The sequence below is a fragment of the Frankliniella occidentalis genome, unplaced genomic scaffold (genome assembly GCF_000697945.3).
Source record: "Frankliniella occidentalis isolate FOCC.00 unplaced genomic scaffold, Focc_3.1 Scaffold416, whole genome shotgun sequence".
NCBI classification, from domain to species: Eukaryota; Metazoa; Arthropoda; class Insecta; order Thysanoptera; family Thripidae; genus Frankliniella; species Frankliniella occidentalis.
In genome coordinates, this window is record NW_026267537.1 from 115,691 (window position 1) to 131,023 (window position 15,333).

General features: G+C 46.4%; 1 long non-coding RNA gene across 1 annotated transcript; it reads left to right on the forward strand.

Annotated features, from left to right (window-relative positions):
- The first annotated feature begins 8,761 nt into the window (after positions 1-8,761).
- On the forward strand, positions 8,762-10,353 carry LOC113204023 (uncharacterized). Its single transcript, XR_003303273.2, has 3 exons — positions 8,762-9,783; positions 9,952-10,092; positions 10,183-10,353. It is a non-coding gene; the product is annotated as an uncharacterized LOC113204023 (long non-coding RNA).
- The last annotated feature ends 4,980 nt before the right edge of the window (positions 10,354-15,333 follow it).

Genomic DNA, 15,333 nt, shown 5'->3' on the forward strand with positions numbered 1-15,333 from the left:
CTGCTGCAGAAAAAAGTTTCCTGGGAAAGCAAACAACAAAAAACAGCTAACTTTTGTTTGCTTTTTTAGCCCTTCCTCTTTTTTGCGTGTCCAGTTAGAGCTGTGCGAATCGACGTTTTTCGGCTCGAATCGAATCAAATTTCATTAAAAAAAATTCGAATCGAATCGAATTTACCCCAAAATCATCGAATCCAATCGAATCTGTTACAATTCGGGCGCGAATCGATTTTTTTGGAGTGTTAAAAGCATACATTTTCTTGCAAAACTTTGAGCATTTTCGATGCTTTTAATTATTTTTTCATTTAGTTCCCGAAAGGCCTAACAGGCACCAACCCCTGTGTTGTGTGGGGTCCTTTAACGACGCGAATGTTTTTGTCTTTGCACCTTTTCGGCCAAGATGTTGCAACCCGATTACAAAAATTCGGTGACGAACACAAGCGAGCTGATTCGAAATACCGAATCTTGCGGGATCGAACCTGTATTCCGAATCAGGCCAGATCTGATTCGATTCGATTTCGAACCATTAGCACAGCACTAACTCCAGTGACCACAAAGATCGTCCTCTGTCTGCCTGTCTGTGCGCACTATAATGCCGAAAGAGTTGAGTCACAGATCGGAAACTTTCACACTGTGAAAAGAAATCCACCATTAAGCAACGATTCAAAACCGTTAGTTCTAAACACAATAAAAAAAACCTCAAATTTTTATTGTAAATTGTAGGGTACTCTGAAAACTGAACAATGTCAGTGTATATAGCATGTACGTTGATAAATCAGTGTACATAGCATACATGCTGTGCTGTAGCATACAGTGCACATGCAATGCACACGTTAAGGTTTTCTGCGAATATTTACTTCCAGCCGTAAAATCTTAAAAAGTAAGTGACATTTGCAGTTTTCTTGTTACAAGAGCTATTAAACGAGCTCCCATGTCTAAAAATGTCAAATACTTTCCAAGACTTTCCGTCTCACTCTCAGATCTACACTGATTTTTTCGTCAGTAAAAACCTACGTTTTTAAGCAGCAGGAACTGCACCCAGAAAATGGTTTCTTTGATTCTAGGAAATTTGAGGATAAAGAAACTTTTACCTTCATTCAAAGAGTATTTCCTTCATACGAGGAAAAATTTCCTTATGTTCAGGAAGTTTTCCTCAAACTAAAGGTAAAAGTTTCTTTATCCTCATTTTAGGTCGAAATTTCCTTGAATCAAAGAAACCATTTTCTGGGTGTGACTAATCTGTCATTTATTATGTATACTGTTGTAAGTACTTTACTGATAAAAGAAAAAATTGTCAGTAAACTAAAAAGGTTTTTTTTTGGTATTACTGATGAAAAAAATTGTCAGTAGCTTATAAAGGTTTTTAGACAGCAGGATTAAGGACAAGAGGGTCAAAAAATTATTAACGGGATGAGAGTGTTGCATGCTCGGTTGCATGTCATTGTTTAATCAGTGTACATGTTGTTTACACTGATTTATCAGTGTGCATTTATGTGAAATGATTAATCAGTGTACACTGTTAGAAAAAGTTGTCAGCTGATGACACTCTCCCTGATGACTGTGTTGTTTGCAAACGACAATATTTGTTTTCAATGACAAACTGACTAAAGACGTTCTATTTTAACCGCAGTGAGCTATAACCGGAACTTCTTTGCAATACGAACTAATTCTTATCAATGCAAAGATTAAAAATTCTTTTTCAACGTTGCAAAGAATTTAGTTTGTAAGCAAAGCATTACAGTGCAGTACAAGTGGAGCGCCTTGAAAGCTTGGATGAAATTCCAGGGCTTACCCCTAAAAACAGAGGGTTCCACGGAAAGAGTCTGGGAATTCAAGAGAAACTCGTAAAATTAATTGTTGTGTACCCGGAGGCTGGCATCCCTGCCTCCTCCCCCCCCCTCGGCTTCCCCGCTCATGTTGAGCCAGTCTCGGGATAGCCGCCGCCGGGAGCTGTTGCTGCTCCTACTTATTGTACTCGTGTCAACTTGTTGAGAGCAATAAAGCAAGTTTACTAAATTAATCATCGTTCCTTGAAATTCGCGAAATAACCTTGGAATCCCAGTGACTTTTCTTTAACGTGGTCATTATTTCCTTCATTTTTGAAATTTGTTTACTTTGATGATAATTTAATTTTGTCTTCATTTTATGATCTTTCTCTTTACACTGTTATCTAAAGTGTTCAACTCGCAAGCACCTTCAGGTGTTCAACGGGTTATTTGAATATTGCGAAGTGTTCAACTGCAAAGTTGAACACTTTTTCGTGTTCAACTCCAGCGTTGAGCTAGAAGGCTGGCCTATCAGTTGAACACGTAAATGTGTCCAACTTCAAAGTTGAACACTTCGCAATATTCAAATTACCGGTTGAACACATGCAAGTACGCAACACGGTGTTGAACACCTGAAGGTGCTTGCCAGTTGAACACTTTAGATAACAGTGTATTCACAATAAGCCTGTTTGAATTAATTTTATTTGACTTTTAATTTTCCAGATGCAAGGTTTGGGTTGAAAAATGTGGCAATGCCAACTTGGCTGACGTCAGTCACGAAAAGCTTAGCCAAAATCATTACATCTGTGAAAGGCACTTTTCTCCCGAAGACTACAGGAATAGGGAACGCCACTTGCTTAAGAGTGGTGTTATCCCATCCTTAAACCTGCCTGAGTCACCAAACCTGGTAAAGGATACTTTTTGGCGAAGGAGGATGACGCAGCATGATCCTGTTAGAAAGGTTGACCTTGGTATAATTGGTAAGAATCACACCATCAGACTGTTTAAAGAAGTACGGTACAATCTCTTACTTTTGTGCAAATCGACCTTATTTTAGCTCGAGTCTTATCTTATAACATTTTATTTGCATAGAATGAAATCCATCGAATCTTTCAACCGAATTCGCTACAATTTAAGCAGTTTGCAAAACGCTGCGAAAAAATCTTTGCAAGAATATAACATGTGCACAGGATGTGTGTACCTGTGTGCACTGTGCTATGGCATCTTTGGATGCCAAACTTTCGGCATTCTTCTAGAATGCCGAAATTCGGCCTCCATTTTGAGAGGAATGCCAATTTTCGGCATCTTTGTATGCCGAAATTTCTCATTCTACGTACATCGGCATTCCAAAAAGAATGCAAAAGTTTCGCATAGAAAGATGCCATACTCTAGTAACAGTCTACGAAGCATTGCTTCATATTACGATGAAAGCCATCGTAATATAAAGCGAATTTTCTGCTTCCTAATTACGAAGCAATGCTTCGTAGACTTTTAACGGTATAGTATTTACAGTGTACCTGCACTGTTAGAAGCTTACAGTGAATTTCACTGCAAGCTACGGTGAGCCTGGGTGCATCACGTCGTGCACTGTTAAAAATTTGTGGGGATTTTCCGAAGATTACTTTTTGGCAGCCTTGGGAATTCCCGGGGAGCTTCGGTTTCCCGTTTACATTATGTTCAGCATGTGTCGCAGAAGGTTCTTAATGATTGAAATGGAGTATTCACTATCCCTTTGGCATAACTTTGCAATTTTAACTATCCTCAACCCAATTGAACTGCATTAAGTCACGCCTTTGACATATCCCACACACTAAACCCTTATGCATTATGTTGTGCATAAGCCTCGGCATAAGCCTTGCAGTGATTTAAGCAGCCATAGTTATGCACAAATTGTGTGCATACCTATGCAAAATAAATGTCCACTATGCATAATTTTGTACATATCTATGTACAATTCGTGCATAGTTTATGCTACCTAACTTGTGCATAACTATGGCTGCTTAAATCACTGCAGGTTTATGCACAACTTCATACATAAGGGTTTAGTGTGCAATCACGACGATCGTTCACTATTAGTTACTTACAAAGAACTGCTTTTTGTAACGTACAAAGGATTTGGCCTCTTGGTAATACAAACAAATTCTTTGTATTACGAAGAGCTCCGTTTGTAATACGAAGGGCGCAAAGTACAGAGAGATGCGCGCGTCTTTGTATTACGAATCGGGGCTGTTTGTAATATGAAGAAGAGCCGTTTGTAATATGGCGGTGCCAAATCCTTTGTAAGTACAAACCGAATTCTTTGTAATACGAAGGCCGGTCTTTGTAAGGAACTAACAGTGTTGGGAAATCCCAAAGGGGTTGCAGAAATATTTTTCACGACTAGTCCCCGCCAACGGCGGTGAATTCCTTGCGTTTCTTTAACAGTGTGCATTACTGTAACTAACTCTGACAACCCAAACAGCATGCTTTGCACAGTGTATATACATCATGCATGGTGTGCACCACAGTGCACACTGTACTTACCGCATGCATTGAGATGCTGCTGTACTTATGGCATGCATCCAGATGCATGCTGTACCTACAGCTCGGTTCCGTGCAATAATAACTAAGTGAGCTCTTCAGTTTTATTTTCGATAAGCCCTCGTGAAATTTCCGTTCAAACGAGCCTGCATGTGATGCACTGTAAAAGTCTTACAAACTACCCTTTTGTAACTTACGATGAATTTTGTGCCCACATAATACAAACACCGTTTTATTTGTAATACAAATCGATACAAAGAAACCGCATCGTATTACAAACAAATCGCATGTTTGTACCTACAAAAGGGAAATTTCCCTTCGTTTGTAATTACAAACATCCAATTTGTTTATAATACAAAGCAATTTCTTTGTATCGATTTGTATTACAAATAAAACGGTGTTTGTATTATGTGGGCACAAAATTCATCGTAAATTACAGAGGGTTAGTTTGTAAGACTTTTACAGTGTGGGGTTCCGCCGCAAAGTTTATTCGGTACGTTCAGTTTAGCGGTTTCTATAAATCCTATTTGAAGTGTTCACTGTTAATCAAAGTGTGATGAAAGCAAATTTTTTGCGATACAAAAAGTATTGCATATTTTTGTGATGATTATTGCTAAATATTGTCATAATGAAGTCATCGCATGCATTAGTGATGAATATCTCTTCTTTTTGTGATACTCAGAGTCATCGCATTTTTGAGCCATGGGTATCGCATGTTTATGTGATAGTACTAGAAACATCGCATTTTAATGCGATACTCATCGCTCAAATTATGCGATGAAAATGTATCGCTTTCCTACCCGCATTAAATCGTGGAAATCGCAAGAGAATTTTTATCGCGCGAAGATGTGTGAATTGTATCATCGCGTTCCCAATAACAGTGAATGCGGCATCTTGAATGTGGCTGTTCGTTACGCGAATTGTGAGTCATTCCGGAGTGCGACGGTGAGTTCGGTAACTTTTTGTCTCCTTACACTGGACCCCAAAGGCGTGTCGGGCTGCTTGCATACTCGCATCTGACGGCGCGCGTGTATGTGTGTGTGTGTGCATTTGCATAACGCATGAGGAATAGGAGTTTAGTTTTATCTTACTTTTAACTTTCTCAGCTGGCGGAGAGCCCGAAATTTTATTTGAAAGGTTGATGAAAATAGAAAATATGAAGAAGGAGCCAGGTACTAAATTAGATCTCACTTTGGTTAACCTAATGTGCGGTTTGGGAGGCAGAGAGAAAATAATGTGTTTTATTATGTTCTAGTTGATTTGGAGGATGGCCACAGGTCCACCAGTGGATATCAATGTGAATGTAAGCACCCTTTAATTTTATGTTGTCAAAACAAATTAGCAAAACACACACACACAGGAAAGCAGGTTGCGCCCGAGTTTTAGGAACAAGTTTATGTACTTGTGATCTGGTGCCTCAAGTCCCAAACTGGGCACATGATACAAGAACTCAATTTTCCGGATACACGATTAATTGTTTCTCTGTGATAAGTCCCCTTCGGAGGTGGGCACCTTCCGGCACCTTGCTGCTCAGCACTACGAAATAATGTTTCAAAAACGCGCTAATTAAGAAACCTAATATTTATTGGAGAAAATTTAAGCCACAATCTCTTGGGTGATCAAGAAATCAAGATGTCATACACTCTCAATTCCTTACGGACTCGCTTACGGAGAATTTTGTGCAAGCGTAATAAGGATCACAAATTATCCATAATACGGATGAAATCGTCCGTAATATGGATAATGCCATCCGTATTACAAACACTTCTTGATTCGTAAGGTACGGTTAAATTATTTGTTTTCGTCCATAACTTATGGATGATGGCATGTTTGTAATACGGATAGAATCATCCATATCCCGAAGCAAACAGAATGGCTGGGTAAAAGGCTGGGTTGGTGGCTAAATGGCTAAATGGCTGCTTTTTTGGCTGGGTCCGCCAGCCTAAAGGCTAGACCCTTTGTTCTGCGTCCAGCCTATAGGCTGGGTCCGCCAGCCTCCCGGCTGGGTCGGCCAGCCGCAGCCCCGTCACTTCCCAAAAGACCCAGCCTATCGGCTGGGCGCAACAGCCACCCGACTAATTGCCTGGAATGGTTGGGTTAAGGGCTGGCTCAGCCAGCCTCCTGGCTGGGTCGGCCTGCTGCTCCCCCGCCCCAACCAAAGACCCAGCCTCTTGGCTGGTTCAGCCAGTCACCCGGCTGGATGGTAAGCCTCGAGGCTGGCTGAGCCAGCCTCATGGCTGGGTCACGCCGCTCTCAGCCAGAGTAAAAATATCTAAGTCCTCAAAATAAGGCGATTCAGAACAAGGACTCAACTACAACCCTGTATGATGACCTCTATGCTAGGCAAAACAAAAAGACGAATCTCATAAACATATTTATATTGTTATTTTGACAATCGAATATGTGTGATTTGGGCCCCTGCCCCTCCTAGAGACAAATTTTGAAATTCAGGTCCCTATCGTCTCGTATCGTATACGCGCTTACATCATCGAAAATCGATATATCTGCCTGGCCCCAGCCGCGGGCAAAAAGGCATATTGGTAATGTCAGATTGACAAAATTTGAATGTTCGTGGTAATACTTGAAACTGCAAGGTTAGCGTGGTATGATTAAACATTGCACATTTGCATCTTCACCACCACACACCTCCTTTGGCGCGCGGAGTGTTTGGCGTTCAGCGTATTGTAAATTTCGCAATAGAAAGGGAAAGGAATGGTTAATCGTAACAAGCCCGCTCTGCGCTTCCAACACTCCGTGATAGGGAGGGACGATGTCTGTCTCCCCAGTCCCCTTGTCCACCGGAGCGATGACACCGGTCGCTGTCCGTCCCCTCCCAGCAGGTAATCCGCAGCCGAATGGGTAAGGGCGCGGTTCTACAATGCGAAGGTCCCGGGTTCAAATCCAAGGTAAGGTACACATACAATTAATTAATTGAAATTACGATTGTTGCAGTTAAGTGTTGGGGGAAAGTGTTGGGGCGAAAACTGGGAGACGCTATGGCAAGAAAATTATTTTTAATTTTATTTTACGCACCTACTGGCTGCTAATACCAGAGGCGACTGACCCGCAGCACACAATAGGCGACAACGAGGGCGACTACCCCGACTACCCGGAACCCCGACCCGCGCGCTGGCCGCGCGACCCAGCCACCAGGCTGCCTGGGCCAGCCAGGAGGCTGGGTCTGACCCAGCCTCGAGGCTGCCTGGGCCGGCCAGGAGGCTGGGTCCGACCCAGCCTCGTGGCTGGAAATTGAAACGCATTCCAGCCACTGGCTGGGTAGCCTTTAGGCTGCCTGCTCCAGCCTTTAACCCAGCTATTCTGTTTGCTTCGGGATTACGGACGATTTCATCCGTATTATGGATAATTTGTAATCCGTATTACGCTTGCACAAAATTCCCCGTAACTTACGGATAGCATGTCCGTAAGCAAATGAGGGTGTTGTTTCAAAGTTCGCACTTACCTTTACCAGTTTGCCACAATCGTTGATATTGCAGGTAGATACGTCCTCCTCTTGATTGTAGTCAAAATACTTTCGGATGAATTCCAGCGGTGGACGACCTGCCCGACCCCGACCTTCCATGGTTGACGTCTTCCTCCAATATGTCTCGCTAGCTCCAGTCCAGAGCCTCATGAAGAGTTGTAACACTTTCGCCAACCTAAGTTTGTTGCGCTGAGTCTGCTGACACTCGCCCCGCTCGTCCCTTCGATCAGGCGTGCAACGGCAAGTTGGCAAGCTGGAGCTGGGCAGCGCGCGCTGCATAGGTTTCGGAGAGGTGTGAACGGGGAAGACAGGGAAAGGTGGGAGGGGGGACGCCAGAGAGGTAAACGGGCTCGTTTGGGCGACGTAGTAGGGAGTATGAGTATCCAGCGACACGGAGGTAGGGAGGCGGGTATGAGGAGGGGGGGGGGGGGGGTACTTTACTAAACGGTATGGCCGCGGGAGGGTTGCTTTCTGCCGCCCATGAGAATAATTTGTCTTTTTTCTGTTATTATGTGTTTGTGTTCTATATAGTGCGAAATGTGCGAAAATATAACCCGGTGCACGGGAGCAAAAATGTGTTTTTCTGAAAATATTGCCCAGGAGCAAAAACATTTTGCACTTTATTGCCCATTGAGGGCAAATTGAAAAGGGCGAAATGAATTATGCACGGAGGCTAAATGTTTAAATCGATAAAATATTTTGCACAGGAAAGTGCGTAATACTAAAATTTAATTCAATAAAGTTTGCCAACCCTGCCTGCGACCTGCCGTGTTTGCTGTGCATGTGGGTGGCCAGGACAGCGTTGCTGCCGCACTGCTTGGGGCACCGCGGGCAGCGGAAAGGCCCCTCGGCGGGCTTGCTTGTTGTGCCACAGGAGGGGGGAGGGGCCGCTTCCCGGGGAAGGTCTTCCTGCACGCGTAGCACTCGAACTTGAGGCGCCTGGTGCGGCTGCCGCAGGTGCGCGGGCTCGGGGCCGCCCGGACCGACCTGGCGCTGCCCGACACGATGTAGGGCGGGTCGTGCACGGAGAGCACCCAGGGTACCAGGTCTCACCGTTGGTGTGGTGGCAGAACGGGCAAAGGAGGGTGGAGGTTTGGCCCCTCCCGGAACTCGAACTGTGAAACTCCGGTCCGAGAGTGACGGAGCAACGAAGGAGGGACTTCTGCTGGCTGGACGTACTACAGCGTCTCGAGGTGGAGGCGTTCTATGACCAGTCATCTCAGTCTGGTGACCTGCGACCCTGCGGTGTTGGGCGGACTGGTGACATAGTGCTCGCGGCTGGAGAACAAGGAAATCGACCAGGCTCGCCGCGCTGCACCCGCCACCCGCCCAGCTGCCGCCGTGCCCGCACCAGAGTGCCCGCAGCGCCTCAATGTTCTGGACAACGCGGCGCTGATGGTCCCTCGCAGACTCAGGATGACCAAGTGATCGCCTCCCAGGGCGTGGCGTGGGCTACTCCAAGAGGAGGAAGAAGAAGCCGCTGACTCCATGCGCAGTTTGCCAAAGACCCGCGGCAGGCCAAGGCAAACTTTGGTTGTCAGGAACAGCACGCAGTGAGCCTCGCCCTCGCCGTGCCGTCCCGGGCCTCGTGTGCAGAGCACCGTGTGTAGCAGCAGAACGACCAGGGCCTCGGCGGTGACAGCACAGAAGGTAGCGGAGCGTCGGTCTCCGTCCAGGTGGCATCGGGCTGTACATCCAGATCATCGAGACCTTCGAGACCGTCCAGACCTTTCAGAATGACTTCGTGACATCGGGGTGCAGACCAGCAGACCAGTCCTAGGCAGGGCAGACGCACAGTGCGCCGCTAAGCCGAGACCCAGCAGCAGCCGCCCAGATGGCAGCGGAGCACCGAAGCTGCCGGTCCTCGCCGAGGCCACCCCGAGTGACGGACGAGTGGCGACGACGACCGACCCCCCACGCTCGACGCCGTCAACGACGCTGTTGGGGTGCTCGAGGTCCGGCGCCCGACGACGTCCCCAGTCGAGAGACGCGTGAGATTTGAGAAGCTCCTGGCTTTAGGTAAGGAATTATGAGTGGTTGTCATATAGTCATATATTTTAGGCGCTCTCTTCACTCCAATGCACTCTTCTTATCAGATAACATTTTCCAACTAAATAAACTGCTTGTACTACTTTTAATTTGTTTCACTACAATCTGTTACTGATGTTCACTTTAATTTTTCTCCAGGTACTGTCTTGAATCTTTCTCCAGCTGCAGTGATGTTTTTTGCGCCTTGCAATTCCACAACAGCAACGCTCTTCTACTTTTGATGATACGCTTTGTCTGACTTGAAGCTACTCACTTTACGTGTGGATAGGCCAACAGCAGGTAAGGCCTAGAAGATAATGTTATTGCAATACTTTTGAAGCTCAGCCTGAAGTGTTATTCAGTTTACTGACTACCTCATTCCTTGAACAGGTGGCAGTCTCCATGTATTTGCTTCCCTCAACGCGCACTTCTCCATATCTGATCATCTCATCTTTGAATTAATGTAAGTGCTTTCATCATACCTGTAGCGTCTTTGTCTTGTTCCTTCGTAATGTCATGGTTCTCTTGCCTCACGATGGCCATTCAAGTTTTTCTTTGGACCAAGTTTGACGTAGTATACTCCTACTCAATAACTTCTTCATCATGAGAAAGTAATGAACCACTTGGAGAAAAGAGTGCAGACAACATCCGTAAATGATTTGATTGCAGCATTTTAAAGGGTGCAACTTTTTGAGAGATCTCAATCAATAGACTTTTGATTTATTTCCTTTCTTTAGAAGTAACAAATTAAGTTTTAATTTAAACTCTGATAGAAATGCCACTATGCAGTGTGCCTCCCAAATTTCTATTAATACATTCTTGGTGCCAGTTTAATAGTTATTTTATAAATGGTTAAAAAGTACGGAGAGTTTGCCAGACTCAAGTTACATTATTAGCTACTTAAAAGCTTTCTGTGCTATTGACATGGCTTGCTGATTGATTTTTCAAATTATATTATTTTTATTGTGTTGCATAATGACTTGGAGTACTTTCAGTGCTTGTTACTCCATTAGAGAAAGGAAATGATCTTGAATGAAGCTAGTTGCAATTTTGTACTACTGCACCATGTTTTAGTCAGGTCTTTACGTTGGGCATTTCCTGTCTGGCTGCTTGTTTACTTCGAAACGAATGAGCATTACCATGTCAGATGTACCAAATACTTTCGCTGAATGAGATGCAGTCGTAGTGTCTAATATTTGAACGACACATGGGATCGTACTCCTGGCCAGGGCGCCGTCACTCTGCTCTGACCTTCGGGACGAGACGCATCATCAGCCTCAGCGCCCCCACGAGGACTCTGCTCCGTGCATCTGTGTCGTGCGTGATAGCCGCCTCCTCTCTACAGCACCACCGCTCAAGGAAAGTCAACCCTTTTGTTCAGTGGCTCCTTATTGTCCTGTTTAGAAAAGTGGCATCGGGGGTTTTCCACTCGTCCGCATTTTCCGTGTTTGGTTCTTACCGTGTGCAACGCGCGGGGCCGTGGGGGTGGGGTGGTTGCCCTGTTTGGCCGCTGTTTTTCTGTTTTATCCATTATATTCCCATGTTACTACTTTGAATTTCGCTGACTTTTGAAAGTCGGTTCTCCTAAACTTCGAGTTTGGTGTTCATCTTTTAAAAGTAAATTTTAACTATATTTCCTGCGGGATTTAATTTTAAGGAAGTCGTGTCCTGTTTTTGTCGCACTTGCACGTGTTTCACGGGAATTGCATTTTTTGCTGGACTTGATTCTACCTGTGAATTTTTGCTAGATGAGATTTGACTTGTGAATTTGAGCAAAACTTGTCCAGCAAAACAAGCAACACACTGGTAAAACAAAGGTAGGATATAGCACCTTTCAAAGGCACTAGAGTAGCAAAGGCACTACATATGATGTTTTTACGAAATATTTTTTTCAAGAGCAGTGTCATTGCATTTTGAGGCATATTTTCGTATTCCCTGTCAAATTCCGCGTCGAACGAGCCTACATGTGATAGGGTTCTAATCTCAAAGAACAGAGAATGATTGGATTCCTTGTAGGTATTTCCTTGCAGTTAATTTGCTTACCGTGAATCTGACCCCCATCAAATGTATGCTCGTTCGACGCGGAATTATGCCGAGAATACGAAAATGCTACTTAAAATTACATTGACTCGCTGAGACATAAAATATGCACTGTAATGCCCCTAACATACAACAGCACCCCTGCAAAGGTAGGATATAGCACCTTTGTTCTTCCAGTGCACTTGTCTCAGGGCGCGTTGCTGAGAGCGGGTGCGGGGCGAGCTCTCGGGTGGGGGAGGCAGTGGAGCGCGACGGGCTACTGCACCCACCCCCGCCGGGTCACAGGTCAGGTCCACCGCAACATTGGCCCCTTTATTGGGGACCGCCGCGCCGTTGCCGCCGCCGCCGCTCTGATTTTGGGAAAGCTTTAAAAACTGTCGCAGCCATAACTATAAACTATAGTCTTAGAGGGGAGAAAGTAATAAAATGAAAACCGAAATCTCCTTCATTCCCACAGCCACAGGGCCAAGAGGCGAGGAAGGGTGAGGTGAGGGTAGACTAGGACCCAGCGGCCAGGGTGCAAGGCCTCGGGGGCGTCAGTCACAAGTCAACAGCGGCCTCGTACACTTCGAGTCGTGTCAGTTGATAAAAGTGAGTGCTCAATGGTGACAGGATTGAATGTGTGATTTGATAAGTGTAACCAACGGACTGTGCCCTGTGACGCGTTTGTGTGCGTTGTGCGTGCGTGTGCGGGGTAGTGCTTACTCGAGGGGGTGCTCACTCAAACAAAATTTGTACAATGATTTTTTGATTTTTGATTATTTTTGATTTTTTTGATTTTTGATTTTGATTTTTCTTTTGATTTTTCAGCTATGAAAAAGACAATACAGTCGTACCCCGCTATTGGATCGCGTTTTGGGACTGAGCGCGATCCAATAGCGGGGGAAACACAGGTAGACGCCGGGCGCTCGTCCCGGGGACCCGTCGGCCCCTTCGCCGACCCTTCTAAGTCAGGGGACTCGTCACCTGTCAGAGGGGGTTAGGCGACGACTCAGGCGTTGTGTTCAAAAAGTGTTCCGTTCGAAAATTTTAAAATATTTTAACTGCAACATATTCTCCGTGAAAAAACGTTGCGTTTGGGTCCAAACGGCATGTCGATAGTCCAATTTTGAGTTCATCAAAAGGGCGCGATCCAATAGCGAGCGGGCGGGCGGGCGATCCAATGGCGGAGCGCTGATGGCAACTGTTCGTCTCTTTTCTGTCGCCGGGTTTTGGCTGGGTTTTTCTGGGACCGCGTCGCAAGGGTTGTGCATCTCATTCCTCGTGCAGTTTTCGCCGTGTGAACATCGCTCTCGCTCCTGATTTGTGCTCCGCTCTCCGCTCTCGCTCCGACTTTTGCTTCGCCCACGGTCCTGATTTTTGCTTCGCTCCGACTTTTGCTTCGTCCACGGCCTTGAGTTTTGCTGCGCTCTTTTGCTATGGCTCCTCAAACGGCCAGATTGTCCTCTGCTTAAAAAAAGTTTGAAAGCACACAAGCGACCGAAATCCCATGCAAACCACGGGCCTGGCCGGCGTCTCTCCGCTATTGGATCGCGCCCTTTTGATGAACTCAAAATTGGACTATCGACATGCTGTTTGGACCCAAACGCATCGTTTTTTCACGGAGAATATGTTGCAGTTAAAATATTTTAAAATTTTCGAACGGAACACTTTTTGAACACAACGCCTGAGTCGTCGCCTAACCCCCTCTGACAGGTGACGAGTCCCCTGTGGAGAAGGGTCGGCGAAGGGGCCGGACCCGTGCTCGGGCTGGGGCTGGCCCAGGTAGGGCCAGGGTGACCGGTCCGGAGTGGTGGGGATGGGTCGCGATCCATTAGCGGGACTCCAATAGCGGGGTACGACTGTATCAGATACATTTACAAAAATTTAGTGTTTTTTCTTGTTTTGTGCCCATTTTTCTCAGTTTTGGGGTCATTTGTTCTCGATTTTTCGGATTTTTATGCAACTTTCTACTTGATTTTATTTTGATTTTTTGATTTTTTTTTGATTTTTCAAATGATTTTTTGGGGGCTGTACAATGATTTTTCGAAGTGAGCCCCCCCTCGTGCTTACTGAAAACGCTCGGCCGGCTCCACCCTGTCCCACGTCCACGTGCCACTCCGTGCAACTCTGCCCTGCTCCGGTTTGCCGCGCTACGCTCCGCTATTTCACGTCTGATTGAAACCGTGTGTTTACGCAATCTGTGTTATATCAAGTTACGCACGGTTCAGCCTGAGCGGAGTTTATGTCATGGGATTGGTTTTTGCCTCTCTTTCTCTCTCTCTCTCTCTCATGGTTCAATGACGATGTGGAGGGTATAGGATGGGGTTGGGCAGCCCGAGGCGCTCGCAGCTGCAGGCGGGATTCGAACCCGTGTTGCGCCGCCGGGCGGGGTTCGAGGTTCGAGGCCCGGGCGCGCTGCGGGACGCGGGGGAAGTCACAAGAGGACGGAGGGGAAGGGGAGAGGCTTGCAGATGCAACAGTACGGAGCGGGACCTAACTAATCAAGCTACCGATGAACCTGCGCTTTATTTAGATTGTCCGTAAAAGTTGTCTTTGCTTCGTGCGACAGGTTGTCTCCAGCTGTTCGCGCAACCGTTTTTTCCTGACCTCTGCTCGTCCCTCTCTGCTCTCCAATCGCGCCTGTCAACAGTCCTATGTTGTAGGTTTAATTAAAAATACTAAATGCCCGTTACTGGAGAGTACCTTTTGTCTCGTTTCCCGCTGATTCATCCCACTTTTAAAGTGCTGATATTAGTTTACTGTCGGCCTGGACATTGCCCAGAGCTTCTAAATCTCCTAGAGAGCACCCTAAGTGTAATTAACCACACAACAGTTAATAGTGTCATAGACAATTTGTGCGAGAGGGACGATTTTGCGAATGACATTAAATATATAACAGAGCTATTTCCACAAATAAACAATAACTTGTGTAGGCACACGCACCAACGCAGATGCGTGGTTTATGAGGAGTTCAATCGGAATTTGGACACGGTGGGGGAGCTGAGCGGGAGACTATTAAAGGATTTCGTGGATTTTATGGTTGTCCTTCCCACCATTGACAATTTGCACAACCAGGTCAGTAATGCCCAGTTAAGTGGAAGCTATACCCCCCCCCCTCCCCCCGCCGGCCAATAGACAAACCTCGGCATCGGTCGAGTCAAAGCCTAGCGCACTGCACAGGCCAGGCCCGCCCGGCCGGCGGGGCCCCGGCTAGTGGCCCCAAAGCGCCAAAACCACTGCGCGGCGTTCACTTAAGTGGAGGGCTGCTCGCGGAGGCTGTGGGAGGCTCTGCGACCGGCTGCTATCAATTAGATAAGTCCCCTCTAGTCCCACGAAAGGCCACGCCCACGCCCCGCACTGCAGCAGGTACAGAGAGAGAGACAGGTGGAACCTCCAGGAGAGACGGTGGGCTCAGCAGGTCCCCGGCGGGCGGGACCCCTCCCGAGCCCCCGGGGGCCGCCAGGCCGTATGGCCCAGTATCGCCTTGTCTTCCCCTATATCACCCTCCACCCCCTCCTT